Source organism: Procambarus clarkii, unplaced genomic scaffold (genome assembly GCF_040958095.1).
Source record: "Procambarus clarkii isolate CNS0578487 unplaced genomic scaffold, FALCON_Pclarkii_2.0 HiC_scaffold_116, whole genome shotgun sequence".
In the NCBI taxonomy this organism is placed as follows: domain Eukaryota; kingdom Metazoa; phylum Arthropoda; class Malacostraca; order Decapoda; family Cambaridae; genus Procambarus; species Procambarus clarkii.
Window position 1 is genome coordinate 1,443,686 of NW_027189149.1, and position 6,000 is coordinate 1,449,685.

At 42.5% G+C, this 6,000-nt stretch overlaps 2 non-coding genes across 2 annotated transcripts; both read left to right on the top strand.

Moving 5' to 3' along the window:
- The first annotated feature begins 2,462 nt into the window (after positions 1 to 2,462).
- LOC138360697 (U2 spliceosomal RNA) lies at positions 2,463 to 2,655 on the top strand. Its single transcript, XR_011226587.1, has one exon. It is a non-coding gene; the product is annotated as a U2 spliceosomal RNA (small nuclear RNA).
- A 2,597-nt stretch (positions 2,656 to 5,252) lies between these two features.
- On the top strand, positions 5,253 to 5,446 carry LOC138360704 (U2 spliceosomal RNA). The gene has a single exon (XR_011226594.1). It is a non-coding gene; the product is annotated as a U2 spliceosomal RNA (small nuclear RNA).
- The last annotated feature ends 554 nt before the right edge of the window (positions 5,447 to 6,000 follow it).

The window sequence follows — 6,000 nt, forward strand, 5'->3', positions numbered from 1 at the left end:
GGAAAAAGCCTTGGAACGAGCAGCAGAAGTGAGTCAGTCGAGTCCGGGTTTGATGGGTCGAAGCTGAACAACTGCAACGAGTTAGAGGGAAGGAAGGAAGGAAGGAAGGAAGGAAGGAAGGAAGGAAGGAAGGAAGGAAGGAAGGAAGGAGAAAGAAGGAGAGTGAGGTGAGTAATATCATTTAATAACTTTAGATTAAAGATTATGTGCGAGCAAAGAAATACGATGGTTGGTCTGGAAGGAAAGAAGTTGATTTTATGAATGGGGGGGGGGGTTGCCAGTTAGTGCAATATTAATTGATTTTGTTTGTTTTCTGAGATAGGTTATATAGGGTGAAGTTTTTCTCTATTTATATAAGTGTGGAAACTGGTTTAGATAGCTTAGTGGTTTGTTATGAAAAGGCTGGTAGAGATGGGTTGAATAGTGTTAGACTTGTGTCTGCATTTAGTGGAGAACTGGATTTGGTATTTAAATGGCATCTAATATGACGTAGTCATTGTGCAAATAAACTCTAAATCAACGGGTTTACTATGATCGAGAACCTAACTATAATAGTTACCCATTGTTGGCATGCTCTTCTTTTTTTTTACAGAATTACTCACTCTCCCTTGTGAGTGAGGGAGGGAGGGAGGGAGGGAGGGAGGAGTGTGTGTGTATATCACTCGGAATTCCTTAGTCGGCTCTGACGGCGAAATTATATTCATACATACATCAAGATTAGACGTTTATCTATTGAATTTACCATTGCTGGAATGTACCAATGCGTAATAAAGACGAAATTCGACTTGAGATGGAGGGAGGTGTTGCTTTGGTGTGGTTTTACACGGCAACTCAACGATCGTTTGCCACTTCCACGCTTGCCAGCCGGCCAGCCACTAGCCTCAAAGTGAATTCCAGTGTCTTGATTAGCTTTACAATCCATCATTTACCTCAATACACACTAACAATGTGTATTTATATACTTCAATCGAGCATTCGATGCACACATTCACCTGTAATATATACGTCAATGAAACCCAGAACCCACCCAAGTTCAAGCGCACCTGCACTCTCACCCCTCTCCATTTGAATGCTAGTTTCCTATTTAGATTTCAAATGCTTCATTCACCCCTCTAAACACCACCGACGTATATTTACATTCTTTATTTAGGCAATGTATGCAGGCACACATTCATTCACGTAAAATAACGAATAAAATTGATATAGAATCTACTATAATTTGCAAAGCGACCAACCACCAAATGTCATTGTGAAAGCTAGTTTCGTAATTAGCTTTGCAATACTTCATTTACCTCCCTAAACACCAACAATGAGCGAGTATTTGTATACTCGGTAAAAGCGATGGATGGATTCCTTACACATTCACATATATTAAGCAATGAATTTGCTATAGTACCTACAGTACTCAGACTTCTCGAATTACTTACATCTTCTTATATCTTAACTTTGTTGTTCATTCAACAACAGAGTCGTTTTCCAGGGAATCGCGTTATGTTAGATGATGCATCGCCTCGCCTCGCATGGCATCGAATCGCATGTCATTGCATCGCATCGCATCGCATCGCATTGAACTGCATGGTATTGAATCACAAGGCATTGAATGGCATGGCATGGCATCACGTCACGTCTCTCGTCTCTCGTCTCTCGTCTCTCGTCTCTCGTCTCTAGTCTCTAGTCTCTAGTCTCTCGTCTCTCGTCTCTCGTCTCTCGTCTCTCGTCTCTCGTCTCTCGTCTCTCGTCTCTCGTCTCTCGTCTCTCGTCTCTCGTCTCTCGTCTCTCGTCTCTCGCCTCTCGTCTCTCGTCTCTCGCCTCTCGCCTCTCGCCTCTCGCCTCTCGCCTCTCGCCTCTAGCCTCTAGCCTCTCGCCTCTCGCCACCCAGCCCTGCCTCGCTTCGCCTCGTCTCCGGTTTGTGAAAACGATGTATCAAGCAAAGTGTTAGATGTGAAAAAGTCGTGATATATATACAAAAATGGAATAGTTGGCGCGTAATAGTGCTGTTCGTTTTCTGTTATGGTATCAGAGAGAGAACGTCTCCTATTTATATTTTTTGACGAGCGTTGGCGTAACAGGCCCCTTGCACTTTTAATTCGTTATTATACTTTTCAAAAGCTGTAGCTACCTTAAGACACATGACAAATGGAGGTTTATGTATTAGAGTTAAGCGCTATACTCCCTGGCCAGGAGCGAATTCGTGAAACGCCACGCGAGTCTGTTTACCACTTTGCCGCCAGTTACATATTCACTACTCATGAATGAAACCATGTAATATCATGAATTTGCATATATATATAAATTCATTGATCAGGTAAGAAATGGTTAAAGCCTTTACTGCATGGCGTTTATATGTATGCTTGAATTCGAATAGTACTCAACGATAATCACATGCCCTTTTGCAATTGAAACTCGCTACGTGGTTTCTAGCCGCAATTGTTGCCTGGTGTTGCAGAGCAACCATGCATCCTATCGCTTCTCGGCCTTTTGGCTAAGATCAAAGTGTAGTATCTGTTCTTATCAGCTTAATATCTGATACGATCCCCATGTGGGATCCTCGATATTAAACTGATTTTTGCAACATGGCGAAGTGCTAGGAGCTTGCTCCACCTTTGCCGCGGATCGGCCCGGTATTGCAGTACCTCTGGGATCGGTCCACTCCCTTCGGGGAGACCAAAAACAACCCTATCAACTAGTCAAAATCAAGTAGGAGACGATTATGTTAATTGGTTATGTACATTAATGAATCGTGTTAATTTGAATTGCAGTAATTACTTCACACCAGCCAACATCGTATGAGGAAAAAGCCTTGGAACGAGCAGCAGAAGTGAGTCAGTCGAGTCCGGGTTTGATGGGTCGAAGCTGAACAACTGCAACGAGTTAGAGGGAAGGAAGGAAGGAAGGAAGGAAGGAAGGAAGGAAGGAAGGAAGGAAGGAAGGAAGGAAGGAGAAAGAAGGAGAGTGAGGTGAGTAATATCATTAATAACTTAGATTAAAGATTATGTGCGAGCAAAGAAATACGATGGTTGGTCTGGAAGGAAAGAAGTTGATTTTATGAATGGGGGGGGGGGTTGCCAGTTAGTGCAATATTAATTGATTTTGTTTGTTTTCTGAGATAGGTTATATAGGGTGAAGTTTTTCTCTATTTATATAAGTGTGGAAACTGGTTTAGATAGCTTAGTGGTTTGTTATGAAAAGGCTGGTAGAGATGGGTTGAATAGTGTTAGACTTGTGTCTGCATTTAGTGGAGAACTGGATTTGGTATTTAAATGGCATCTAATATGACGTAGTCATTGTGCAAATAAACTCTAAATCAACGGGTTTACTATGATCGAGAACCTAACTATAATAGTTACCCATTGTTGGCATGCTCTTCTTTTTTTTTTACAGAATTACTCACTCTCCCTTGTGAGTGAGGGAGGGAGGGAGGGAGGGAGGGAGGAGTGTGTGTGTATATCACTCGGAATTCCTTAGTCGGCTCTGACGGCGAAATTATATTCATACATACATCAAGATTAGACGTTTATCTATTGAATTTACCATTGCTGGAATGTACCAATGCGTAATAAAGACGAAATTCGACTTGAGATGGAGGGAGGTGTTGCTTTGGTGTGGTTTTACACGGCAACTCACGATCGTTTGCCACTTCCACGCTTGCCAGCCGGCCAGCCACTAGCCTCAAAGTGAATTCCAGTGTCTTGATTAGCTTTACAATCCATCATTTACCTCAATACACACTAACAATGTGTATTTATATACTTCAATCGAGCATTCGATGCACACATTCACCTGTAATATATACGTCAATGAAACCCAGAACCCACCCAAGTTCAAGCGCACCTGCACTCTCACCCCTCTCCATTTGAATGCTAGTTTCCTATTTAGATTTCAAATGCTTCATTCACCCCTCTAAAACACCACCGACGTATATTTACATTCTTTATTTAGGCAATGTATGCAGGCACACATTCATTCACGTAAAATAACGAATAAAAATTGATATAGAATCTACTATAATTTGCAAAGCGACCAACCACCAAATGTCATTGTGAAAGCTAGTTTCGTAATTAGCTTTGCAATACTTCATTTACCTCCCTAAACACCAACAATGAGCGAGTATTTGTATACTCGGTAAAAGCGATGGATGGATTCCTTACACATTCACATATATTAAGCAATGAATTTGCTATAGTACCTACAGTACTCAGACTTCTCGAATTACTTACATCTTCTTATATCTTAACTTTGTTGTTCATTCAACAACAGAGTCGTTTTCCAGGGAATCGCGTTATGTTAGATGATGCATCGCCTCGCCTCGCATGGCATCGAATCGCATGTCATTGCATCGCATCGCATCGCATCGCATTGAACTGCATGGTATTGAATCACAAGGCATTGAATGGCATGGCATGGCATCACGTCACGTCTCTCGTCTCTCGTCTCTCGTCTCTCGTCTCTCGTCTCTAGTCTCTAGTCTCTAGTCTCTCGTCTCTCGTCTCTCGTCTCTCGTCTCTCGTCTCTCGTCTCTCGTCTCTCGTCTCTCGTCTCTCGTCTCTCGTCTCTCGTCTCTCGTCTCTCGTCTCTCGCCTCTCGTCTCTCGTCTCTCGCCTCTCGCCTCTCGCCTCTCGCCTCTCGCCTCTCGCCTCTAGCCTCTAGCCTCTCGCCTCTCGCCACCCAGCCCTGCCTCGCTTCGCCTCGTCTCCGGTTTGTGAAAACGATGTATCAAGCAAAGTGTTAGATGTGAAAAAGTCGTGATATATATACAAAATGGAATAGTTGGCGCGTAATAGTGCTGTTCGTTTTCTGTTATGGTATCAGAGAGAGAACGTCTCCTATTTATATTTTTTGACGAGCGTTGGCGTAACAGGCCCCTTGCACTTTTAATTCGTTATTATACTTTTCAAAAGCTGTAGCTACCTTAAGACACATGACAAATGGAGGTTTATGTATTAGAGTTAAGCGCTATACTCCCTGGCCAGGAGCGAATTCGTGAAACGCCACGCGAGTCTGTTTACCACTTTGCCGCCAGTTACATATTCACTACTCATGAATGAAACCATGTAATATCATGAATTTGCATATATATATAAATTCATTGATCAGGTAAGAAATGGTTAAAGCCTTTACTGCATGGCGTTTATATGTATGCTTGAATTCGAATAGTACTCAACGATAATCACATGCCCTTTTGCAATTGAAACTCGCTACGTGGTTTCTAGCCGCAATTGTTTGCCTGGTGTTGCAGAGCAACCATGCATCCTATCGCTTCTCGGCCTTTTGGCTAAGATCAAAGTGTAGTATCTGTTCTTATCAGCTTAATATCTGATACGATCCCCATGTGGGATCCTCGATATTAAAACTGATTTTTGCAACATGGCGAAGTGCTAGGAGCTTGCTCCACCTTTGCCGCGGATCGGCCCGGTATTGCAGTACCTCTGGGATCGGTCCACTCCCTTCGGGGAGACCAAAAACAACCCTATCAACTAGTCAAAATCAAGTAGGAGACGATTATGTTAATTGGTTATGTACATTAATGAATCGTGTTAATTTGAATTGCAGTAATTACTTCACACCAGCCAACATCGTATGAGGAAAAAGCCTTGGAACGAGCAGCAGAAGTGAGTCAGTCGAGTCCGGGTTTGATGGGTCGAAGCTGAACAACTGCAACGAGTTAGAGGGAAGGAAGGAAGGAAGGAAGGAAGGAAGGAAGGAAGGAAGGAAGGAAGGAAGGAAGGAAGGAGAAAGAAGGAGAGTGAGGTGAGTAATATCATTTAATAACTTTAGATTAAAGATTATGTGCGAGCAAAGAAATACGATGGTGGTCTGGAAGGAAAGAAGTTGATTTATGAATGGGGGGGGGGGGTTGCCAGTTAGTGCAATATTAATTGATTTTGTTTGTTTTCTGAGATAGGTTATATAGGGTGAAGTTTTCTCTATTTATATAAGTGTGGAAACTGGTTTAGATAGCTTAGTGGTTTGTTATGAAAGGCTGGTAGAGATGGGTTGAAT